This window comes from Microtus ochrogaster, linkage group LG5, assembly GCF_000317375.1.
Source record: "Microtus ochrogaster isolate Prairie Vole_2 linkage group LG5, MicOch1.0, whole genome shotgun sequence".
NCBI classification, from domain to species: Eukaryota; Metazoa; Chordata; class Mammalia; order Rodentia; family Cricetidae; genus Microtus; species Microtus ochrogaster.
The window spans coordinates 5,252,322-5,275,352 of record NC_022031.1 but is presented as its reverse complement, the minus strand read 5'-3'; the positions used below and the strand labels follow the sequence as shown (position 1 = coordinate 5,275,352).

The 23,031-nt window shown below is 35.6% G+C and overlaps 1 protein-coding gene across 8 annotated transcripts in view; it reads right to left on the bottom strand.

The window, feature by feature from the left end:
- The window catches only part of Ralyl (RALY RNA binding protein like), a 781,615-nt gene that overhangs the window by 176,585 nt on the left and 581,999 nt on the right, over nucleotides 1-23,031 (bottom strand). The window contains exon 1 of one of the 8 annotated variants that reach the window (XM_026786639.1): nucleotides 3,631-3,647. The exons of the other annotated variants lie outside the window; for them this stretch is intronic. The gene's annotated coding sequence lies outside the window, so the exon portion shown is untranslated. Of the gene's footprint in view, nucleotides 1-3,630; nucleotides 3,648-23,031 lie in introns of those variants that run through there. 8 annotated transcript variants of the gene reach the window in all.

Sequence of the window (23,031 nt, the reverse complement as noted above, 5' to 3'; positions counted from 1 at the left end):
GTGGGGACAAGAAAATTTGGGTAGGTTACTGAGTGTGAGAAAACCATTAGAAATGTCAGTAAAAACTAAAAATTTGATTTAAACTGGCTATACCATATGATTTCTAGTTGAGAATAAAAAAAAGGTAGTGAGTCCTATGTAATTTAAAATAAGGCACCATGAGTGTCGAGGCTGTTTATAACTCTCCCTATGTGCTGTAGTTGGAAAAAAGTTAAAAAATGTAACGATGGCATAGGCTGCTTGTTTGGGTAAATATAATTATATTCATTGTATATTTCTATATTTGATGTCATGATTTATAAAAAATGAAAATATAAAATTGTCTTCATAAGTAAGTAAACATATAACAAGTCAGTCAGTGAAAAATATTGTCAGTATTTTTAAATTTTTTTGTAATGTGTTGTTAGTGGTTCTAAAAATACACTTAAGAGTTGACAGCTTATTAAAACCAGAGGAAGCCTTTCATGACAAGCTGCTAAGTCTGTATTTCCAACATTATTAGTTACCCATCAAAGGTATTAAGAATGCATACGAGGGCCTGGAGAGGTGGTTAAGTAGCTAAGAACATTTGTTGCTTTTGTAAAGGTTTCTGGTTTGATACCTAACACCCACATGGCAGCTCATAACCATTTGTAACTCCGATACCTGGGAATCTTTTCCCGCTTCCAATTTAGATGGGCAGACAACATTCACACAATGTGCATACAATGTGCTTATAAAGCATTCATACGCATTAAGTAACAAAAAAATAATTTTAAAAATTACAAAAGTTTATATGAATCCTTAGTTTCCTCTTAGCATACATCAGCCATTTAATGCAGAATTCTCCTTCAAATACATATAATATATATTTATATATGCATATGTATGACTCTTCAGTGCTCGACTGACCCTCACCCAAAGTTTGAGTGCATTAAACAAACCAGCCTCTCAGTTAATCGATGTGAAGATAAAGCCTTGAAAGAACACAAATGAACTAATCTTTACCTTAAAGGACTTGTAGAGTTAGAATATTTAATGATGTTATGAGAACAGCCAAGCTGTGTTAGAAGCCAAAGATCAAATTATGATGCATCAAAAGCCATTGATCTTATGGATCATAGAGAAGAGCAAATAGCATCTTGACATTGTTGCAGAGATCCCATGTTTGTTCTGGCAATGTGCAAACTACACACAAGCAGGGTACCTGGAAGGCTGATAAGACTTCAATTTGTATCCACTCTTATAAGCTAGACACTTTGAAGTAAAACATTTAAACACAGAAAAATATCAAAGGTCACTTCCTAGGCTCCTGAGTTACAGATTCTTCTTACTAATATTTAGAATTTTTCTTAGTGTGTCTTAACTCTTAACAATGAGACACTTTCATCACAGAGTTCATGTTTTAGAGCCACACAGTTGAGTCACACACACCCTTTATAAAACTGCAAAAATAAAGCACAATAATGGTTTCTGCAAGTTTATGAATTTATGTTTAAAAGCATTTACTTTAAATATCTTTTAGAAAGGACTGTGCTTAATAACTATTGGGTAATTGTTTTGGTATAGTCTGCAATTCTCACTTCAGCTTCTGGTCAGTGAGTATAAGTACATATATTATTGGATGGCAGAGCCTGATTTTCTAGCTATTACAGTCATATTCTGCTGAAAAGTCCTGGTAAAATCAGGTGACCTTTATGTGTGTGTGTATGTGCGCACATGTGTGCGTGCGTGCGTGTGTGTGTGTGTGTGTGTGTGTGCTGATGAGGCCACACTGGGTGCACTGCACATACTCTAGCCGATATCCTCTCCCTCCATCATGCTCCAGAGAGAGGAAGCAGAAGGGAAATTCAGCTTTGCTTCTTCTTAGAGAATGGGGTAAGAGCGTTGCTCCCCACCTGGAAATGGGGTGTTCTTGAATTTTGTAATAAGATGAATCACTATAAGCATTTACTAACTGCCCAGCAGAACAGATGTGTCATATATTAATGTAACTTTTATTTTATTATTGGTTTTATTAGTTCAAATTAACATGAGAAAACAGATGAAGTGAAGTTGAAGCTATATTCCAAAACTTTATTTATTAAACCTCAAACTCAAACAACTTCAAAATCTCCTGATAGGCTAGTTACAATTATATCGCCCACAGTAAGTTAAGAGCACCACATATAAACTATACAAATTTCCTTTTTTATTTGAACTGAATAAGCAAAACCATGATAGCATGGCAAAAACAGTGGTAAAGTTGTGAAACTGAAAAGAGTCAATAAGCTGAAACAAGCCTGTCTTGAGGCAAATGAGACAGGTTTTATTCTGAAGTGTCTTTCTCAGAAGCAAAAACAGAACAGGAAGATACATTCATCTGAAGATTCTTAGGTGAGACAAAACAAAAACCGAACCACTTCTCTATTACTTCATGAGGCTGAATCTGAGAAGATTCTGTAACACTACACTCTCTCTCAAATCCATGAATTAATTGCCTCTGTGGGCAGCAACTTAACTTTATCACATTCTCCTCACTGCAGTGACTACTGTATGTGCTCTTTGACAATGAACTTCTGAAGAGCTGTCCTTAGTTCACCAAACTTTGTTCATCAGTACCTGTAGTGTGTTTTGCTTAATATATCAGTGCTCAATTATTTTATTGTTAATATAATATATACAGGCCAGAAGACATGTCTTTTCTGGAGTTTACTGTTCTAAGTAAGCTATATCAATACATTTACTAAAGTGAGAGTGACTTGAATCCTGTTTTGAGGATGAAATTATATAGGCTGCCAAATTAGTTGGTCAATTTAGAATAGGTTGGAAAAGGGATATTTGTCTCTTTCACACATGTTTAACTCAAATGTCCTAATACACAAGCAGGAATATTCTTGACAAATTTGGAATTATTTATTTGCCATAGATTTAATTTGAAATATTCTGGTTTTTAAGGTTAATGTAATCTTTTATATTATTTATTATTTGACTAATACAGTAAACTGACAATTCCTACTATCTCGTACCACTTTCTATACTTTTAACCTTGGTATAGGAGACATATCTAGTATAATAGAATATTTATATTGACAATGTTTTTTTTAAATTAACAACAATGTTTTTCTGGGAGTTATTTCCCTCTTTTTTCCTAGGTTCAAATAGATACCTAAATAATTCAGCTATGGCATGCAGACTGTCAAGAGTAGTCATTTGGAATGTTTTATTGTTCACATTAGAAGATTTAATGACTCATTACCATTCGGTTAAATGAAAACTCAGGAGATAAAGGAAACTCTCTCTTATGTTTGACAAGGGAATGAATATAACCATATAGTAACCCAAGTATACGCCTATACAATTAAAAAGCCTTTCTTTTCAGACATTATTAGTTCTGATCCAAGAAACACTGTGAAATAAAAAGAGCAGGAATAATCATTCTCCTTTTTCAAATATAGATATTTTAGATACTGAGATATCAATACCATTAGCTCTGCTTACTACAAGCATTTTTATTGCTGAGCACGTACCACGTTAAAAGCATCCAACTATCAGAAAACAATGCACCACATACCTGCAATGTGAGATGACTATCTTAGGGTTAGGCTTGAAAGTGACTGCATTAGTTTACAAAATTATCTTACCCCACCCCTACATCTCATTGCTCATTACCTGATTTTGGAAACCACACATTCTAGACCTCTGAAGCTCAGGTTCTTGGTGGAAAGCAGCCCGAAGAGCAATGTGTTCTGAATTGGGGGAGATTGGTGCTATGGGGTGGGTAGACATGTGGTTAAAGAGGATTTCAGGGAAACATGGGCAGTACCTCTGTGAGAAGCACTCTGGGCTACCAATAGTGCTGTCTGGGATTTTTCCATTCTCAGAATAAAAGTTAGTTTTAACATTTGAAATATGCCCTTAATAGTATGTTAAAATATTCACTGTTCTGAGAGTGAAACTGTAGCCATGTGAGTTTATGACCCTAAGGTTCCCTTGAGCTGCACAGAAGTGTTTGTTTCTCAGAGGGAAAAATGCACTGTTCTTGCAAATGCTAAGCACAGTTGTCCAGTGCTCCATAATGCCAAGGATTTTTAGCCAAAAGCTAAATTAAAACAATTTTATATTGCAAAAGTAAATGACTTCCTAATCTTGTTGTTTTTCCATTCTCAGAATAAAAGCTAGTTTTAACATTTGAAATATGCCCTTAATAGTATGTTAAAATATTCACTGTTCTGAGAGTGAAACTGTAGTCTAATTTTACTGGGCAGCCACTGAATTGTGACCACTTTAATGAGCCTGTGGACCTAGTTTCATAAATTAGTTCTGATACAGCACTATGGTGCATTGGCCTCTGGTTATTAGAATGCTAATGCAAAGATCACTGGCTGGCCAGATGCCCATTTGTTACCAGAGAATGCTCTGTGCTGAGGGGTCTGTGTGCAAGGACAAATAAGAGTGAAAACTGGAACTTCTTCCTAATCAATTGCTAAGTTTTTTCCTTGTGTTTCATTCATTGAGATTCAAACTGATTTCTTCCCCAGGAAAAAGAGAAAAAGAACAAAAGAAATACATGCGCCCAAATCTTTGGTAGTTGATATTTTTTTTCTAGATTTTACATGTAGAATTTGTCTTTATTTTTTGAGAATTGCCAACACGAGTGCTGTATTTACATCAGTTACATGGTGGGGTTATTGGAGAAAGGAGAAGATGATTTCCCCCAAGAACAACAGACTATTTAGCAGAAGCCCCAGGAACAAGGCATGGGGAACCTCCCTTCAAGTTATTCTTCATTGTGGAGAAATACAAGACTGCCAAAACAGTACAGGCCATTGCTGTTTTAGAATCTGAAGGTAAGATTCTATTGCAAAAGACCCCAGGAGCTGTATGCACAGGATTTGAAAGAACTGATCTGGAAGCCTCTTCCCTGAAGACCAGGGATGCTTTGTAAGCTTCCAAGAGGGAAAAACAATGAACAGTGCTACCCAGTTGTATAGCCTATAATTCACAATGTCAAGCTTTGCAAGATACTACATTGGAACAACAATGGCACTTTAATCTCCACGTACCAAATCATGCTTACTTGGATTTAAAGCCCAATCAGTAAAAGGCAATTCATACCTTTTACTGTAAAGATAATTAAGAACCTATGGCTGGTGAGATTGTAAGCCTGAAGGAAAACCAATTGCTGTCAATTGTTTCTAAACCAATATAGTTTCTAACAGTAATTTCAATATTATCTTTATATCTGTAGATAAGTGCAGCTCTTAGCCCTTCAAAAGAAGGTTATTGCTGCAGATGGAGGCTAATGCAAAAATCTACAATTGGTCAACCCCAGTTGAGATATCTAAAATGTAACTTCAATATGAAGAATTAAAAATATATAATCAACCATTCTTTTTCATTGGTCAAATAACTGTTGAATATAGAAAACATGATGTGAGCTGGGGAAAGCATTAGGTTATTGATGTCCCCATGAGGGTGGCACAGAGTGACAATGAACAAATTGCTACCTTACACATGTGATGACTCATATAGAAGACGTCAACTTCACATTCCCTGAGCACCATGCCTCCTTCTCTAGGAAAAAAAAATGTGTTGCAGGGTCTCTTCTTGGCCCATGAAATAATTGCCTTCAAGATGCCATCTCTAAACTTAAATTTTCCAGAGAACCATATGTCTGAAGTATGAGAAAGACTGATCTGTTAATTAAGTTGAAGACACAAGTTTCTGTCCTTCCTTCCTTTTCCTTGTGTGCTTTTCTGTCAAAGCTCCATGTGTTAAAATGCCTTCTAGTTCCCTAAAAATATTAATGACATGAAATTTGAAGCTGTGTGACTTTGGCATGAGTTTAATCAACTGCTGTTGCACTCTAACGTCATTTAACAGAGAACATAGCATGTTTTCATACAAGCTACAGAGCCACAAAATGGTCATAATTACAAACATAAAGTATGCATAATTACTGAGAAATACAATTGGTTGACTATTTTCCTATTATTTTATATTTTAATTTCATAGGTAAGTTTTTGGAAGAATTATTTTAAATTCCATGAACATCTTTATTTCTACAGAGTCTGAAATTAAGGATTAAAATTAATGATAGAATAAAGGATAAAAATGAATTTAATCATTTTTATTGAGAGTAATTATTCAGAAATCAAGTTAAACAACCATGAAATTTAGATAAATGTTTTCTAGTGGTACTCCATTCAGAAATTTGACCTCATTGCATCTGTGATAATTTGCTCTAGACCTGCAAAAGTGTGGCCAAAAATATATCATTTCTCCATGAACTAAGGAGGGCTCATAGGAATCCAGCACTGCTGACAGACTATTGCTAGTCATTGGCTTCTGGAAGAATAGGATGTGATCTTCTTCAATGGGGTAGCTAGTGATGGCTAATGTTTCAGTAAAAATGTCCTCACCTATGCTCATGACAACAAGTATATTTAAACTCAATAGTGCACACACACACACTTGCGCAGATATATATACACACAAAAATATGTACATATATGTACATATATTCATATATTCACACACTACATGTACACATTCACACACACAAACAGATACACACACATATATATATTCATACGTAACACACACATGCTCACACACACAAGAACACATACATACAGATACACGTATATTTAGATATGTACACATACACAAACACACAACACAAATTCAGACAACCACACAAACAAGGAAACCATCAAAGTAGGAGGGGAATTGTTAAGGAAAAAATAAAGTTTCCCTGGGAGAGAGAAGGTATTGAGAAAACATACTAAGGGCTGTGGAAAAGAAAATTTATTATACACATGAATTAAACTGTCAAAAATAAAATATAGTATATATTCTTATGTATTTATGAATCAATAATGAAAAATATTATGATAATTAAGCTTATAACTATATGGATTAAAAACCAGTTTGGTGATGAGCTGGTTGTAGTGACACATAATGAAACCTTGTTTGAAAACAACCCTAATTTGTTTTATATCCATCAGGTACATTTATCAGTGCTTAGTTCAGTGCATGCACAATTATTTGTTTTCATGCATAAATATAACCATTTAAATTAAATTCAATAGAAAATCTGGTTTTACTTGACAACATTCAAGTAAACATTTTCACACTAATAAAACAGAGACCTCAATGTGAATGCTTCTTTTTCTTCTTACCATTTATATCTTTTCATATGTGTACTTATATATTTTCCCCTAGTTTCTTATTTATGGCTCCAATTAACTATTTATAGCACTGCAGTTGTTTTGTTGGGTATTTTAGAATTTACATACAAAACATTAAGATCAGCGTAAGATCTAAATATATTTTCCTGCAGAGTAATACACAGCCCTGACAGAGCACTCATCTTCATTATGTAAAAGCCTGTCAGAAATGTGGCTTCCAGGTTCTAGACCAGTCACAGTCAATCATAATCTGTGTTTTGACAAGATGCTAGGTAATTAAATATACATTTCAGTAGTGAAACTTTGGGCTATGACATGTATTCTTCGCCTTTGGTTACTTGAATTTTTTGTTTGTTAGTTTATGGTTGTTTGACAGTTTCCTGATGTGAGATTACCCTCTGTATGCTGTGAATACCATTGGTTAGTAAAGGATTGCTTTGTATCTATAGCAGAACAGAACTTAGCTAGGCAGGGAAAACAAAATTGACTGCTGAGAAAAGGAGGCAGGTAAGAGAGAAGCCATGTAGCCCCTCTGGAGAAAGATGAAACTTTACCTGATAAGCCACAGACACTTGGCAGTACACAGATTAATAGAAATGGGTTAAATTAATATGTAATAGTTAGCCAATAAGAAACTAGAGCTAATGGGCCAAGAAATGATTTAAATAATATAGTTTATGTGTGGTTATTTTGGTTCTGGGTGGCCAGAATAAACAAGTAGCCTCCTCCTAAAAGCAGCTCATTACTACAGTTTCCTGCATTTATGTAATGAATTTTAGTTACATTTTCTCCTCATTGTCTTCTTTCTTCCTCTACCTCTTTACTAGCATCCTTCCTCATAACAGACCCCTACTACTTTTGTATGTGGTCCATGGAATTACAACTTCTTGCCCTAGCATATGTGGGAAGTTATTCATTTCAACAGGGGCAACTCATTCATGGCTAACCTACTGAAAATAGTGACACTCTTTCCCCAGCTACCTTCGATTGTCAGCATTTTCCTCTTAGAGAAAGGTGGATTCTGAGGATCCTCCTCCCACCTGCGATGTGCTGTTGAGCAGCATAGTCTTGTAAAGTGAGTTAATGAGTGTACTAGCAACCTCATATTCAGAAGGTGTCTCTTTGCTGCATGTCTCAACAGTCTTACTAACCCTTATTTTAAAGCCTAAAATTTTAAAGCACAATAGTATTCAGAATTCTGAGGAGAAAAGAATAAAATTTTTAAAGACACTCTTGAAACTGCTTTGTGACTGGGTTATAGTAATGCAAGATTAAACCCGTCTTTGAAGATTGCAATAGTTGCCACTGTGTATTTATCACCTAATACTAATGGTATGTTCAAACAGGTATACAAACCTGCATGGACTTTGTATTGTGACCCTTGCTATTTACTTTGCTTTAAAGGTGTTAAGAAATAATATGCTATTTGCATAAGATATTACTAAAAAGAAGTATTTATCAATACTGTTAACTCTTACTTAAACAATATATTCTGTAAATGAAACACTTCTTTTGGGTTTTCAAGACAGGGTTTCTCTGTAGCTTTGGAGCATGTCCTGGAACTAACTCTTATAGACCAGGCTTGCCGTGAACTCTCAGAGATCCACCTGCCTCTGCCTCCCGAGTGCTGGGATAAAAGGCGTGAACCACCACTGCCCAGCACCATTTTAATTTAAAATATGCATTACCTATAATCTATAAAATCTACTGGCAAGTGACAAATTGCAGTTTCCTATTTTAGAATAGTGTGGAGGCCCAAATATGTGAGCCTATTTCCATGTTGACCAAAGTTCAGAGAGTTGGAACTTACACCTATTTCTTCAAGGTTATTGTGTTTCTATCTCAAACAAAGGTCCCACCTAGACTACGTCAGAGACTTCTGCTCTCTGGAAGGGTCAACAGGTGTGGATAATAGTCAACCTTGTATTTCAGGATAGAGAAATAGATATGTTTCTAACTCAGCATTAAGTCTAAGGATTCAACTAAGGTTCCAGTTCCTTTAAGGAAATAGCATTGAATTCCACCCAGGGAGTTGTTGGCCTACAGAATGTTTTAGCCTCCAGTGTGAACGTGACTTGTTTTGTTCTAGCCACAGAATGTTTAACTATGGATGTAGCCCATGACCTTCAACTGGTCTGTTAATTTCCTTATATCATATTAATGCTGTTGTTTGACTTATACCTACCTTTTGGGGTCAGGGGTATATGAAGCAACTGGAAAGTAAATGCAGGTAAATTCAGTATTCACTGGAATTCCCTACCAGTACTATTCTTTTTTCTTTTTAATACACATGCCTTCATATTCTTTACTAATATTTGTAAATCCCCATTCCTTTGACCTGGCAAGAGGTGTTTTTATCAAGGCTTGTCCCCAAAAGAATAGATCATTTTTATCCTGTTATTCCATGTGTAAGCCAGACAAATCATTAAATTAAACCTTAAATAATCAACTAATTAATGGCTTAAGATGGGTTCCAGGTATTACAGATTCTCTTTTAATTTCTTGTCTTCTTTCCTCTTTCTCCCAAATGTTGGGATTATAAGCTTGTGCTGGCAATTCTTATTCAGAATTTCAAGAGATGGCTAGAATTTAAAGAGCCCTTCATGCTAAGAAAAGGGCAACCCACTGACTGGGAGAAGATCTTCACCAATTCTGCAACTGACAAAGGTCTGATCTCCAAAATATAGCCAGAACCTGGAAACAACCTAGATGCCCTTCAATAGAAGAATGGATGAAGAAAGTATGGAATATATACATTCTAGAGTACTACTCAGCAGTAAAAAACAAGAACTTCTTAAAGTTTGAGTACAAATGGATGGAAATAGAAAACACTATCCTGAGTGAGGTAAGCCAGACCCAAAAAGAGGAACATGGGATGTACTCACTCATATTTGGTTTCTAGCCATAATTAAAGGACAGTGAGCTTATAATTCGCAATCCTAGAGAAGCTAAATAAGAAGGTAAATCCAAAGACAAACATATAGGCATCCCCCTGAATATTAACCTTCATCAGGCAATGAAAGGAGACAGAGACAGAGACCCAAATTGGAGCACCGGACAGAAATCTCAAGGTCCAAATCAGGAGCAGAAGGAGGGGGAGCACAAGCAAGGACCGCGAGGGGTGCACCCACACTCTGAGTCAATGGGGATGTTCTTTCGGGAATTCACCAAGGCCAGCTGGCCTGGGTCTGAAGAAGCATGGGATAAAACCGGACTTGCTGAACATAGCGGACAATGAGGACTACTGAGAACTCAAGAACAATGGCAATGGGTTTTTGATCCTACTGCACATACTGGCTTTGTGGGAGCCTAGGCTGTTTGGATGCTCATCTTACTAAACCTGGATGGTGGTGGGTTGTCCTTGGACTTCCCACAGGTCAGGGAACCCTGATTGCTTTTTGGGCTGACGAGGGAGGGGGATTTGATTGGGAGAGGGGAAGGGAAATGGGAGGCCGTGATGGGGAAGAGACAGAAATCTTTAATAAATAAATAAATTAATTAAAAAATATAAACCTAAAAGTTAGAGCCAAGAGGAAAGAAATATGAGTATTTTCTCAAGGCAGAAGATGAATGTACACAGTATGTCTCAAAAATAAAGAGCCACACTAAAGTAAGGATAAGGACATGCAAGATTCAATCGTATAATATTTACCAACATACTGCTGAATCAAACATGGAGATCTCAACATGTTCCTCTCCGTGTCCATACCACATGGTTAGCTACTTCTTCCTTCTTACCATCCTTTCCATAATGATAAAGGATTATAGAACATGGTCTTCACTGTATTTTAGACAATTGTTTCTCCAGTGCTTTAGTATTCTCCTCGATCATCCTTGAATCAATTACTTTCTCTTTCAGTGTTCTATTTCCACACTGCATATGAGTGCCAGTTGTTAATTCTGTCTACTCCTCCTTCAATCCCCTGATTTAATATTTATAATTAAAAGCATTATATAATTATATCAATTATAATTAAAAGACTGTCCTAATGCAGGGTCATATGTTATATTTACTGTCATTTGTTTATTATTATGACATCTGCCTCCTGCCCAAAGGAGGATAGAGATCTTTGATTTATTCATACATATTTTTAAAAGTATCTAGATTTCATCACCAGTACCTATAATATTTGGTTTGTATAAGTGCAGGGGTTAAGCTTGTGAACAGGTGAATCAGAGAATAGAAGTGTATTATATGAGCTTCTGTAGCAACACAGCTGAGTAATGAACCAGGTTAGGAGTAGGAAAGTCTTCGAAATTTAGCATCTAAATTGAATATTTTCTTGAGAAGAAAATGCTTTTTAACTGAAATTATTAAAATTGCCTAGTTTTGAATATTAATTATTGCAAGTCTTTAATTCTATAAGATAAACTGAAAATTAGTAAAATATTTTCCATTTAGGTAACATTAATAGAAACATTGATAGATTAGTTTAATATTCACAGTTGTACAATTGAGTAATTCTGTTTTTTAATTATTTTTAGTTTGAAAACTTGTTTTATATGCTGTATGGGGGATTTTGTTTGTTTGATTTTGAGCCAGAGTATTAATGTGTAGTCCTAGTTGATCTGGAACTCCCATATATGTCATATGGGCTTCAAACTCATAGAGATCTACTTTCCTCTGCCTCCTAAGTACTGAGATTAATGGCATTATTTTTCTTATTTGTAGTTTTCATAAAGTCTATCAAATATTTTAATATATTTATCATTAGTTTTCTTGATACTGTTGAAACTTGCAAATGATTCTGAGTATAATGACATTTTTAATTAAAAGAAAAATACTTCCACTAATAGATGGTGAGTCAAATTTTAAAAGTGAAAGTTTCATTTTGAATTTTACATTGAAACATGCAAGTGTTTCTGTCCAAATGTTGTATTAGGTTATGTTTTGACCGGTTTTTACAAAGACCACTCCTTTTTCAATGAGATAAAATTTAGTAAAATTGTCTGAACATTTTTCTCTCTTGGAAACTATCAGTGCTTCCTAATCATCAGCATTGACAGCTTCCCTTTCCTCTGCTGTTGAAGAAATCTAATTGAAAATGGGCTGAAGTAAAAGGTTTTTGCTTTCCATTAAAGAGATTTTTAAAAAAGAATTAATAACACAATATATATCAAGAATCCACAACCAGGTTATATTACATGAGAAAGAAATATATTTTAAACAAAAAAGAAAACAGTTACAATCAATAAAAGATCCATTATAAGTAAGGAGAATATATAGATGGGTTAATCATTTTAAGAGATTAGTTTGGTCATGAATTTAATTAAAAAATTAAAAGCATAATAAACTTAAAAATGAAATTGTAAAAAATAACTCTCAAATATTTTGGAATTTTCATTGTTTGATTTTTATTTCTGTAGCAAATATTCATATTTTCCTTTATGAGATTTTTCTTAGTTATGAATACTTTCTTTTAAAGAGTAGAAAGCAGACAAACTGGCTCTGCAGCTCAGATATATGCCGTCACGTCTGCCATCCTCAGGACCCACATGGTCAGAGGAAAGAATTCACCCTCTGTGGTGCTTTGAAAGAAAATGTTCTCCATATTCTCACAGGGAGTAGTAAATTAAGAGGTGTGGCCATGCTAAAGAAAGTGTGGCTGTGTAGAAGGAGCTGCAGGCAGGCCTGTTTTTCGTCCTGCCCGGCTCCCGCATGGTTAGCTTATGCCCCGAAATAATTACACAGAAACTGTATTCATTTAAACACTGCCTGGCCCATTAGCTCTAGCCTCTTACTGGCTAACTCTCATATCTTGCTTTAACCCATATCTAGTAATCTGTGTAGCACCACAAGGTGGTGACTTACCAGGAAGATTCTAGCCTACATCCATCTTGGGCTGGAGCTTCCTAGCATCTGGCTGAGGTGTCTCACCTCACTTCCTTCTATCCCGCATTCTGCTCTGTCTACTCTACCCACCTAAGGGCTGGATTATCAAATGGTCCAAGGCAGTTTCCTTTATTGATTAACCAATTAAACAACAGATTGACAAATGACCTTCCTACATCATTTCCCCCTTTTCTGTTTAAACAAAAAGGAAAGGCTTTCACTTTATCATAGTAAAATTACATATAAGAAAACAGTTATCAAGTAAGAATTACAGTTACAATATTTATATCTATTTTATCTTCTAAATTTTAAATGGATAAGAAGCCCTGCTCACTGGCGTGGAGTCGGGCACACAGTTTTATCCGGTAAAGTAATTGATTAGAGGTCTTGTGGCTGGGAGCTGGGCAGCAGGAATGCAGCCCACAGCTCCTTCTACATGGCTGTTTTAGAGGAAGTGTGTCATGGGGGGTGGACTTTAAGATCTTAGATGCTCAAGCCAGGCTTAGTGTGACTGCACTTTCCAGTTGACTGTAGGTTCAGATGTAAACTCTCAGCTACCTCTCCAGCATTTTCTCAGTCTGCATGCCACGTGCCACCATCCCATCATGACAATGGACTAATGTGTGAGGCCGCTTCTCTGTTCCCTGCTGCTCAGCCCCAAAACAATCACACAGAAACCATATTATTTACAATACTGTTTGGCTAATAGCTTGAGCCTGTTTGTGACTAACATATCTTTTTTTTTAATTCTTTTTTTTATTGAGAAAAGGAAAAAAAAAAACAAGTTTCCACCTCCTCCCAGCCTCCCATTTCCCTCCCCCTCCTCCCACCCTTCCCTCCCTCCTCCCACCCTTCTCCCCCTCCCCCCCCTCCTCTCCCCCTCCCTCTCCAGTCCAATGGGCAGTCAGGGTTCCCTGCCCTGTGGAAAGTCCTAGGTCCTCCCCCCTCCGTCCATATATAGGAAGGTGAACATCCAAACTGGCTAGGCTCCCACAAAGCCAGAAAATGAAGTAGGATCAAAACCCAGTGCCATTGTCCTTACCACTCCTGGGAATATACCTAACTTATATCTTAAATTAACCCATCTCCATTAATCTGTGAATCGCTACGAGGCTGTGGCTTTCTGGGTAAAGTTCCAGTGTCTGACCCCAGTGGGGCTCCATGGCTTCTCCTGACTCCGCCTTCTTTCTCCAAGCGTTCAGTCTAGTTTTCCTCACCTGCCTCTATTCTGCACACACGGGCTCAAAACAGTCCTTTATCAACCAGTGGTATTCACATCAGACTAACTTTTGAAGTGAAAACCAGCCACAGTTAAATGTCTTCCCTTATAAGAGTTGCTTTGGTCATGGTGTCTCTTCACCACAGTAGAAATCCTAACTAAGACACTGCCTAAAGTTGTCCTTTAACATCCCTAGATACATACACAAATATTTGTAACACAAACAGATACACACACAAACATAGAAATAAATAATGAGTGAAATACAATGCAATACAAATTTTTAGAAACTTAGACCTTTGTCCTTCATATGGACATTTAAGGTTTTCAAGTAATTTCTAGCCAAATGAACCTAAATTTAAATTATTCTTCAGGTTATTTTTCAAAAAAAAAAAAAACAACCAACATTTCAAATAGTCAATTCAACCCATTCTTAGAATTTTAATTGTTTTTGTGAGCATTTATACAAACTATTGATAAATGTGATTCAGGACAATGTATATGCATTTGTAGAGTATCTGAGTCTATGGACACAATTATGAATATCTATGTTCTACCTACAACTGAGTCCAAAAACATGCCTATTCCATAGCTTCCCTAAGTCACTAGGCAGTTTTACCACCATGCTGTCTTTCACCATGGTAAATAATCATATTATTTTTGAAAAGTAATCCCATGATTTTTTTATCACAAATGTTGAATTTAGAAAATGTGTAAAACCATCAATTTTGTAAATTTCACCTTGTCTCTAAAAACCCTGGAAATTCTTAATTTTAAAAGAAATATATTATGTACAGAATTACATTGGCTTATGACCTATTAGAGAGTTTATCATTGCTATCTAAAGCCTCTTATGGTAATTATTATAGACAAGAACTGCCCATACAACAAGAAAGCCATGGAAAATGTGATTTGCTAAATATTTCATGTCCTTATCATTACCTGTCTTAGAGGACCTAAAGGAGATCCCTAAACAAATGTTCAGAGTATAGTTACAATGAAATATTGCTCATCAGTGAACAAAACATAAAAGAAAAATATAATAGAACTAAATTGGTTTAATAGAAGATACTCTATAAGATCAATTTTTAGTAAGGACAGTCTTGTCTATAGAGCGGATTCCAGGACAGGCTCCAAAACTACAGAGAAACCCTGTCTCAACAAACAAACAAACAAACAAAAATAAAAACAATCCCCACCCCCCCAGAAAAAGGAATGGGAAGGATGGGCAAAGAAAGGGTTGTATGCTCTCTTGGGTGGTGGATGAGCTGACAGCTAGTTTTCAAAGTTATCCCATGGCCTTTTGAGAAGGAGGCTGTAAAGGCAGTGGTAGAGACCTGGTCCCCAAACAGAAGGAGAGCAGCAGCTGGTGACATGACCAGATTCCTCATTTTGTCTTTTAATCATTGTGCACAAATTTTGATATAAGCGAAAGGTAACACAAACCCAGAATTCCCTCTCTATGACATGAAAAATAAATTTATGTATCTACATACATTATATATACAGATATATATATATATTTATAATCTATGCAACATTATTTTTTTATTGTGATTGGTAGAACACAGCAAGAGAATAATTTCCCCAAAACCTCAGAACAGAGCCCAGACTAGAACTGGTTTTCTTACTGCAGTGGTACTTTCTTTCAACTACAACAATTCTACCCATGTAGAAAGAATTTTAGTTGTGACTGTTGGCAGTGGTGAATGGTTGACTGTGAAAAGCATGGATATTTATCTCCATTGGTTCAGAAGCAAGGGCAGGGAGCCTGCAGCCTGAATTAGTGATGAAGTTCAGATGGACCATGAACCAGAGAGAGAGGGCAAAGGGCATGTGTGAATATGAATGAGCACAAGTGTGAAAAATGTTTAATGAATATGTGTACTACTATACATAGGTCACATTTACAGAGACTCAGAACCTGCTAGAGAATTTTTACTGTGCAGTAAAATACAGATTTTTGGTTATTGAAAATATACAATCATTACCTTTAATGAAGGTCTTACACAGATCTGAACTACAGAGAGAAAGCTACTAAGTATAGTCTGTCCCAATTGTATGAAGGATGTACATATTTCTATAAGGCTCCAGATTCTTAACGTGTTCATAGTTGAAAATATCTTGGTTCTTAAACTATCAACTTACGGTCAGTAGGAGTTCAGTTCCAGCAACACTGTGCAGATTGAGATATGTGGGCACATATCTCCTCCATTATGTTCCAGCACACTGCAAAGAAAGATTGCCTGTGCACAGCCTTATGTGTATACCAGTCAGTTTTTGGTTGTTTATTATAACTAATACAATGTAAACATGCCAAAACAATGATGAACTTTAGAAAAGACTGTTTTTGTTCATTTCAAACCAAATTATGAAGCACAGTTGAGAAATGAGGCCACTGTTATTTCACCAAAGACTGGGTATCTATGAAGTTTTGAGATGGAATTTTAAGGCTTCTCACACAGCCCTTTACCTGTTGCAAGCAGTACTTTAAAGTGACAAGTTCGAATATCAGTTTTCAGAACTTCTGGAATATTTTATAACTACCATATAACTATTATATCCACAGTTGGTTGACCCATCAGATCGAGAAACTGTAGATACTTAGGGCTCAGTGCATTGCACAGTCACTTATTACAGTAACACTTTAAAATATATGCTTGCAAATTATGTGACACTTGTGATAGAGCAGTTCTCTGGAGAACTGTAGTTTTCTACTTAGGAGTATATTACATTATGTAGCAAAGGGAAATTATGGAACTAGTCTGAGTTATTGAGATAGACTTAAAAGTAATAACAAAAGCTATATAAGTTGGGAAGAGGGAATTAAAGGTCAGAGTACCACTATTGGTTTTGGTCTTCTGAAAAGGGGCCCACTCTTGAAGAAATTTCAGGAAATTCTAGAAACTTAAAGAGATAAGAAAGTACACTCTCCCTTCTGTCTCTTCAAAACAATGTAGTCCTAAAAGCAGGTTCATTTCTCATTAGAGAAATATCTTCTTGTCCCACTCTCATCTGTAGTACTGTGAAATGATGGAACCATGCTCAAAAAGAAGATTATGTTATTCTTAATTATATGTCTCTGTGTGTGAGTGTGTCTGTATGTGTGCAAGTGTGTGTGTCTGTGTGTGTATGTGCATGTGTGTGTAGTGCCCACAGAGATCCAAAGAAGGAAGGTGTCAGATACCCTGGAGGTGAAATTACAGTACTGTGAGCTTTACTTCTGTGTAAGCACTGGAATATTAACTCAGGATCTCTGGAAGAGAAAAAAAGAATTCTTAATGACTCAGTTACATCTCCTGCCAACATACATAATATTTAAGTAATTAAACTCATGATCATTTGCTACAGAAGCAAGAGGAATCTATGCCTTATCTTCAAGAAAAATGTGATTCACAAATGCCAAAATGTTGGCTGGAATCAACTATTCTTTTCAGATGGATATAATAGAACAGAAAATAGGGTACCTTGTCTTAGATGGTAAGAAAATACAGAGACTTATGTAGGGTGTTCTGTTTACCTTGGGATTTTCTGTTCATGTAAGGGAGCTAGATTTTCTATGAAGTAACATGGTGAATAAAAACTAAGGAAGAAGAAAGAGAATCACCACTTTGTCAAACCTTTCTGAAGTTGAATCTCCATCTATAATTGAGAGCACACTTGCAGGAGCTAAAGAAGAACCTATGAAGTAAATGCTGTCTTCAGAATCCTTGCCCACAATGTAGGTGGAATAATAAATGTTGGGCCCATTTATGCTCTGTGCTCTGGGATAACTTGTCATGCACAAATAGACAACTAATAGAATGGGTCCTAAAGTTTTTGTTAACTTTCTAAACACAAATCTGCCTCCAAAGCAAAAACAGCTCATTAGAAGAGTGTTACTCTTTTTCTACATCTTAAGTCTTCTGTGGAGGTGCACATTCCTTTGGAAAGTCATGAGAAAGTCTTCCCTTATTTTAGTACAACAATACATGCTGACATTTCTATAAATATGATTTAGTCAGCATTTATTCAAAGTGGAATTAAAATCTCACTGTTAAGAATAAAGTTTCTCAAAGATATATTCTTCCTTTTTTGCACATATTTAAATGGATCTAAACTGTCAAAAGGTTGAGATAAGTAAAGGTGATTGAATTTTAATTTCCTTCTCTTCTATGCTTTCTTATATGTTGCTTTCCCCTGGAAGCTTATAACATAACAAAGCATGATTGAAACTGGAGTTAAGCAATAAGTTTTCTCCTTTGAGAATATAAGAATATTCTCCAATGAACATGTAGAAGACTAAAAATAGACTTAGATCTATCACCATGCGCAAAACTTAGGTCTAATAAATCAAAGACCTCAATATAAAGCCAGCCACACTGAATCTTATAAAAGAGACAGTGGGAAGTACACTTGAATGCATTGGTACATGAGACCACTTTCTAAATATAACCCCAGCAGCATAGACATTGACAGAAACAATTAATAAATTGGACCTCTTGAAACTGAAAAGCTTCTGTAAAGCAAAAGACACAGTCAACAAGACAAAATGACAGCCTACAGAATGAGTAAAGGTCTTTACTAACCCCACATCAGACAGAGGGCTGATCTCCAAAATATACAAAGAACTCAAGAAATTGGTCATCAAAAGAACAAATAATCCAATAAAAAATGGAGTATAGACCTAAACAGAGAACTCTCAACAGAGGAATCTAAAACGGCTGAAAGACACTTAAGAATATGTTCAACATCCTTAGTCATCAGAGAAATGCAAATCAAAACAACTCTGAGATTCTATCTTACACTTGTTAGAATGACCAAGATAAAAAAAAAAAAACACTGATGAAAACTTATGATGGAGAGCTTGTGGAGTAAAGGGAACACTCCTGCATTGCTGGTGGGAATGTAAAATGGTCCAGACTCTTTGGATGTCAGTGTGGCAATTTCTCAGAAAATTAAGAAACAACCTTCTTCAGGAAACAGTAATACAACTTTTGGGTTCATATGCAAACGATGCTCAATCATGCCCAAAGACATGTGCTCAGCTATTTTCAGAGTAGCATTGTCATAATCAGAAACTGTAAACAACCTAAATGCCCTTTGACCAAAGAATGGATAAGGAAAATTTGGTACATTTACACAATTTACACAGCAGAAAAAATAACGACATCTTGAATTTTTCAGGAAAATGGATGGAACTAGAAAACATTATTTTGAGTGAGGTAACCAAGATATAGAAAGACATTTATCACATGCACTCACTCCTAAGTGTTTTTTAAACATAAAGCAAAGGAAGCCCACCTACAAATAAGAATCCAAGAGAACCTAGACAACAATGATGACTCTAAGGGAGACATACATAGATCTAATCTACATGGGAATTAGAAAAAGACAAGATCTACTGAGTAAATTTGGAGCATGGGGACCTTGGGAGGGGGTTGAAAAGGAGGGGAGAGGTAGGGAAGGGACCAGAGAAAAATGTAGAGCTCAATAAAAAAACAATATTAACATATTATTATTTAATATAAATATATTAAATAAAACATAGTATTATGCCGCAGGTTGAATTGGTTAAAGAACCAATTTTTGATTTTAATTTCTAATAGAATTCTTTTGTGATGATAGTTATTTTTGGCTAAACAAATGTATATGATCCATTCTATATCACATAGCCTTCTCTTAATTTCTAAATAATTCTATCAATATTCTGACTGAAAAATCAATACTCCCAGTCTTTTAAATGCAATTTTAATACACTTTTACTTCTGTCCAGCTGAAATGTTGCTCTCTTTATAATTATCCCCTCCACGGAGATACATAGAGGAGACATAAAGACTGCACTTGGGGACAGAGGTTATCCTATAAAAGTGAATCAAATTCTGTTTCCAAACATTGCCATTAAGAAAGCTGTGTTATGTTTTCTGTTTTTTTCTTTTTTGTTTCTTTTTTGTTTTGTAGTGTTTTTTCAAGACATCATTTCTCTGTGTGACAGCACTAGCTGTCCTAGAACTAGCTTTGTAGACCAGGCTGGCCTTGAACTCACAGAGATCTTCCTTCCTCTGCCTTCTGAGTGCTAGGATAAAAGCTTTATCACCAGCACCCAGTGATAAAGCTGTGTTTTTATTGAAAGATGTTTTAATTATTTTTCTCTGTGAAATGAGTTCTAATTTATACCTTTTGAAATGGACTGTTTTTAGATTAATTTATCTATAATATTGTGAGTGTGCATATGTGTGCATGAGTGTTTGTGTGTGTGTATGTATGTGTGTGTGTGTGTGATAAAGCATATGCCAAGCCATGGATGTGGAGGTCGGACAACAGCCTGCAGGAATTAGTTTTATCCTTCTACCATGTGAGTACTTGGGTAGAACTAAGATCATCACCAAATGTCTTGACCAATTTTGTATATCCTTTGAAATTAACTCTTAGAGGGAGTTTATTGGATCACATGCTTTTAATTTGGAATGGCATCTATTACAGTGGTGATATTTGTGTAACAATCCTCTTGAGTTTAACTAGAAGCAGAAAACAGTATTAAAGACTGTCAAAAATATTTTTAAATCTTAGTCATACTAATAAATAAACTAGTTTCATTAGAATGCTGATTTCTGCTTTGCAGAAGCATTTAATTCAAATACTAATTTCTCAGTCAGAATCTCATTTTTTATTTTTGTTTTATAGAGAGGAGCTCACTTTCCAGTTCAGGCTGTCTTCAAAATCCCTTGCTCCTTTGTCTCAGCCAAGCAAGTGCTGGAACATTGGAGGTCAGTGACCATACCTACACCCTCTTCGCCTTGTTGCTGTGCCATTGTGTATGTGATCACTGTTACTGAAGAGAGGGGCTTGAGACAACATCAAAGGCAACTTCAGTAAGAAGACCTTTGTTTACACATATAGTTCCTAGATTGAGTAAGGCATTAGCAAAGAAGAAAAATATCTCACCTTCTAAAAAGGAGAACTGCAATTGTTTTGCTCACACAGTAACCAGAATATACTTCCACTGTGCATGCAAAATGCGCTTATCTGCAAATCAATTAGTTCTGCTAATGAAAATGTAAAACAGCATCTTAAAATTCAATCTTTTATAAGGTCTTTGCCTCACATATAGAGTTTAAATAATAAATCATGACAAATATTATTATCAACATTGTAAATATTAAAATATGAATACAACTAATTAGGTGTAACTTCTTCCTCTGAGCAACACTCCAGGATCAGCAGTAGACGTTGAATGAATCATCATGCTAACAGCTTCACTGGAGGATGTAGGCCAGTGCTACTTACAGGCTTAAAAATATGCACATAAAATAGCATGGTGTCATAGACATTAATTATTGCAAAGGTGAAATTCAAATCCAGCATAGCAAGTATGTTCCAATTATAAATGTAGTTTGCAAAGAGGACTTAATGCAAATGGAAGCCTGAATTTCTGTTCAAGGTAAATAATGCAGAACTCAACTTCAGGGCTGTTGTGGGGCTATTCAGGTACACTTCCACTGTGCTTCGCAGGACTTGGGTGTGCCTCACTCAGACCCTCTTGTTCTCATTGCCTTGATCTATGACTTGATCCTTTGATCCTTTGTCTTCCTTTTGATGATTGTTTGGAAATGCCATTATTTATTAATTGATGCATTTTGGTTATATTATTGTTTCTTTGAAATTAATCCCCTCAATACCTTTCATCAAGTCCATAAATTCTACATGGGAAGATATAGAACTAAGAATCCTAGAAGCATTAAACTCAAATTCAAATTCTCCATTTTACTTTCATACTTTTCTATGAGGTAAGAGCTCACTTTACAGCTCAAATTTACTTGTGCTCTATGTTTCAACCTAACAAGAGCTGGGATATTAGGCATGAACCACCACACTGTGTCCCAAATTGTATTGTTTGTTTTGCTTTACAGCAGTGGATGGATGTTATGAAGATGATAAGTGGCATATTGTATTGGTTCATTTAACTTTATTTTATAATTTATGGATCTATGACTACTCTGATACATTTAGAAATATTGCATACTCCCCATATTTAAATGGTAATAAACTCTGTGAGCCTTTTTGGCAAAGCCTAGAATGACCAAAACTGCATATGATTTAAAACTGTCTTCAGAACTTTTAGCTTAATGGAGGTGAGGAATATCAACAACACACAGTAAAACCTTTTTAAAGACTATGACAGGTTATTTTTTATAGTACTTGTTAAGTAAGAAAACATTTACAATGAAGAATGCTTACACTTAATGTATTAAAAACTTAATCACAATTCAACAGATCTAGACTCTTCCTGGGTTTTATTGTGATTATGTACACCTTTGACTACTTTTCAACTAATGTACAAGTATGTGGTTTCACTTTAGGAAGTAACATAATACTAGTGATATTTTCCAATCTCTCAAAGATGCATTTTTATGTAGATGAAAGACTTACATACATTTGGTGATGTACAATTCAATAATTCAGTCAAAAATGACACCAATTTTACATAGGAAATTCATTATCATTTTCTCTAGTACTACAAGACAAAGTAAAAGTCTGTTTTATTAATGTCTATAGCATTTGAACAGACTGATACAGTAAGCATAACCAGAAGGGATTGAGAATACAGTAGGAGTTGCATATCCATGAAGTGGCTTGAGAAGAAACTTTTCCTGTTAGCTTATTATTCTTGAGTGTAACAGTTGCAGCAAAGTCTGTACTTGGTTTAACAATGATTTTCATATGATGTCTGTGAACAAAGCCACTGACTAGATTTTTTTTTTTTTTTTTTTTTGGTTTTTCGAGACAGGGTTTCTCGGTGGCTTTGGAGCCTGTCCTGGAACTAGCTCTGTAGACCAGGCTGGTCT